This window comes from Helianthus annuus, chromosome 15, assembly GCF_002127325.2.
Source record: "Helianthus annuus cultivar XRQ/B chromosome 15, HanXRQr2.0-SUNRISE, whole genome shotgun sequence".
Taxonomy (NCBI): domain Eukaryota; kingdom Viridiplantae; phylum Streptophyta; class Magnoliopsida; order Asterales; family Asteraceae; genus Helianthus; species Helianthus annuus.
In genome coordinates, this window is record NC_035447.2 from 101,455,140 (window position 1) to 101,459,527 (window position 4,388).

Below are 4,388 nucleotides of genomic sequence, written 5' to 3' on the forward strand. Positions count from 1 at the left end.
TTCTTCCATGGCAACATCGGTAACCACCAGTAAGTTATCTTTAACTGCTGGTAACATCAAAGGTTTATCGGTTGCTGAAGAAAGAAGTCCCCAGTACCAAGAAAAAGGGGCATCAATGGATGATTTTTGGGACTCTGTTCCTAAGTCACACATTGATACAACCACCACTGGTGGGGATTCAGATGATCCTGTTAATTCAGGTGATGATTCAAAATACAACGAATTGACGGCTAGAGTTGAAAATCTGGAATCTTCTGTTGTCGAGGTAAAAGATATGGTGCAGCAGCTGTTAGAAGCTCAAAAAGCCCAATCAACTGTTCCTCCTGCTCAAGCACCTGCTCCACAAGCATTTGCTGCAAATGAGCTTTGGAATATCTTCCAGCCCATGCTTGAACAACAGCAACAAATGGCTGCTAAAAAGCATGCTAATCAAGTACAAATACTGACCAACATGGTGGAATCTCGGTTCAAAGACACTCAAGCAGACATCAAGGCTATAAAAGCTAGCATACAAAAGACTGCTCAGAGTGAGAAAGTTCCATCTACCATCTTCTTCATGGATACACCCCTGGCAGATAATGCCAAAAAGGGGGAGAAAATCAAGCTGAAAAAGAAAGGTATAGAAGATGGGATATACAGTGAACTAGAAAAACCCAAAACCTCAAAAACTTCAACAGCTGATACAACAGTAGTTACAAAAACTGTTGTCAGTAGCCAAACAGCTGCCATTACATCAACACACACACCTCCAACACACACAACTACTGTTCCAACACACACCACCACAACTACTGCTCCACCACCATCATCACCTGTGTCTACAACACAAAAACCACCACTACCATCACAAACAGCCAAACCTTCATCGCCCCCTGCTAAAAGGCAGAAGACAACAGATGTTATAACATCTGTTGTAATGACAACGGGAGTTGAAGCACCAGTTGTTTCAACATCTGTTAGTCAACCACTGATCACCCTTCAAACAACTGCCACAATAACCCCTGCTCAAAAGCAGAAGACATCTGCTGATACATCAGCAGTTATAATGACAACAGCAGTTGAGACACCAGTTGTTTCAACAGTTGTTAGTCAACCATCCACCACTGCTCTATCCTTTCCTATATCTCAACCTAAGCTCTTTAGCAGAAAAAGAAAGCCAATTACTGCCGATGAAGGGATACATGATCCAAATGCTGAAAAGTATCCACTAGAGCTTGAAGCCATCAAAAATGAGATGAGGCAGTTTTATACAGAACCAGATCCCTCAAAAAGAAAATTCTCCTCATTCATAGGCTATATAGCTCGAGAAGATATAAATGATTATCTCAAGATAAAGGCAAGGCAAGCTAAAGTTAAAGATAAGATTGACAGTGAAAATGAAAGGCTAAGCGAAGAAGGCATTGCTAATATACTGGAGTTCTACCTTGCAAAGGTTAAGCAGATAGAAGAATTTGCACAAGAGCTAGACAAAGAAAAGGTTGATCAAAAGAAGAAGTTGAGAGAACAACTTCTAGCCTTCATCATGAAAGAAAAGTTCTATCCTGCTGAAGAACAACAATTTAAAGAATGGTCTTTAGTAGCTTTAAAGCATGAGGCTGAAATGATCCAAAGAATCAAGAATGGTCCTTCAAAGAAAAAGAATGCTCCAAACTGGAGTAAGTACAAAAAGCTCATTGCTGACCTCACTGCTGAATATAAAGGAAAGAAGAAGGAGCTAGTGGATGCTAAGGTGGACACTGCTGAAGCCATATCAAAATGGTCTAGGCAGCAAATTGATGAAGCCTATGAGAGGTTGAAGAAAAGGAAGAAGAGAGAACAAATGATGAAGCTGGAACAACAAACTGAAAGCCTCAAAACAACGCTAAAATCAGCAGACAACCTTACTCTTGTGACAAACCAAGAAGAAGGTAAACAACTGTCTGACAAGGAGGTCAAAGAAAAGGAAGCAGAGTATCTCAAAGACACCATCATGAAAATGGGACTAAAAGAAGATAGCTCAGCAAGAATTCAAAACCTTTTTAAGAAGGTATTAAATAGTCCTGCATCCCCAAACACTGCAACAGGCACGATAGAAAAGGAAAAACAAGAGCTTACTGGACAAGAAACTACAGAAGACATAACTGCAGCAAACAAAGTCATTGAAGAAGCTTTCAAAAGAATGTCTGAGAGTTTGCATGTGTTTTCAAGGCCATCATCCCTCAACTCATCTGATAATAAATCTCTCCCAAGAAACCCATTGGATTCAAAAATACTAAAGTGGAAGTCTGATCAAAAGACCCACGTATTGACTTTGCTCAGATCCAATGGTGAGGTGAAGCACATATCAAGGAAAGAAGCACTAGGCCTTAGTATTGAAGATTTGCAGGATCTCCTTGAGCTTTCACTGTGCAGGGATGAAGATGACCAGAGTGCCAAAGATTTTGAAGCTGAATTTAAGGAACAAGCTAAGGCACTCTTGATGAGTAATAAAGGTCCTGAATAATGAAGGGTTTTGGTATTATCTGTTCCAGGGGAGATTGTTGGGATTGAACCCTACCAGAGGAACAGATAATGTAAAGCCAAAACCGGATCACATCAGTGGACTATCAATAAGCAGCAGGTTACACTTTGCTCTCCCCTTGACAGTGGTTATCTAACAGCTGATGGATCTTAAGTGCTGCTCAACTACAACAACTGATAAACCAAACTCTGATGATTATCCAACGACTGCTGAAGACAAACACTAATGCTCTATCTACTGCTGTTTCCTAAGTACTGTTGAAGACTCAAGCACTGCTCTCTCAAAGACTGATCACCTTTGAAGAATGCACTAAAGATTCAACATCTGTGCTCAAGCTACAACAGTGGAACGTGAAGCAGTAGTTTTCCTTAGTTTTGCTTTTTACTACTTATCAGATGTTACATGTCAGTAGTTTGTATAGAACAGTGTTTATAGTTTGTTAGGTCGTTAGATGTCACTATCATGGTGACGTCAGCTGAAGCTCATCAGTAGTTTGGTTTGCCTATAAATATGACAGTATTCTGTACTGTTATACTTGATCGTTTTGAGTGAGTTCTTCTCCTCAATTCAATCCTTTCATCTTGTGCAACCAGCTCTGGTGTATCAGGCTGAGGGGGAGTTTAGATTGTAAGCTTGCATTGTAATCTTTTGCTTTTATGTAAATCTTTTGACTCAATGAAAAGCATTTGTTTATCAATCTATACTTTCCTTTGATTGTGTTTACAAAGTTTGCTACTCATTTCCGCTGCACTTATTATTCGTTTTATGCAAACAAACACAATCATGACGGCCCCAGATCCTAACAAATAGCGTACCTGTATTTGCAGGGTGTTGATGGAGATGAACTTATATGACAGCAATTAGAGTTAGGGTTAAGAGATGGAGAAGAATTAGAAGATGAAACATGAGATTGTGGAATGAATATAAGAGAAGGGAATAAGAATTAGGATGGTCGTATGATGTTGAAAAGCCCATTAATAAAATAGGGTTTTAAATATTTATAATCCCAACTGGTTCTAGCGGTTCTTTAACCGGAACCGAACCGGGAACCGTTTTTACCCAAATTTAAGAACCGGAACCGGACCCTATATACAAAAATACGGTTTGGATCTAGCAGTTCCGGTTCGGTTCCCCGGTTCTGGCGGTTCTGAACCGTCTACTGCTCAGCCCTAATGGCGGGGGTCCGGGGGCAGCGCCCCTGCTAGCGGGGTCTCAGGGGCGGCAGCCCCTGGCGGGGTCCAAGGGGCAGAGCCCCTGGCTGGGGTTGAGCTGTAATAAAAATGCATCAGAAAAAATAATTTTCCAGAAATTGGCTCATTTCGAAGACAGTAATTCGTAGACAATTCAGATAGTTCACAGTCACAGACAGTTCTCAGACAGTTTTATGTGTCCATTGCGTTTTAGAAATAAGAGAGTTTTATGTGTTTTCTGGCTATTGCGTTTTAGAAAAAAAAAACACATTTTTAAGTGTTTTTAGTCATTGCGTTATAGGTAAAACACATTTTTGAAGTGTTTTTAGTCATTGCGTTTTAGGTAAAAACACATTTTTTAGGTGTTTTCAGTCCATTGCGTTTTAGAATGAGTCATTTTTAAGTGTTTTCTGGCCATTGCGTTTTACACATAAGACTTTTGTATGTGTTTTTGGTGCATTGCGTTTTAGGTAAAACACTTTTTTATGTGTTTTCAGTCCATTGCGTTTTAGAAAACAGACATTTTAAGTGTTTTCTGGCCATTGCGTTTTACAAATAAGACATTTCTTTTGTGTTTTGGTGCATTGCGTTTTAGGTAAAACACTTTTTTATTTGTTTTTGGTGCATTGTGTTTTAGGTAAAACACATTTTTATGTGTTTTTAGTTCATTGCGTTTTAGAAAGTACATTTTCTTTTGA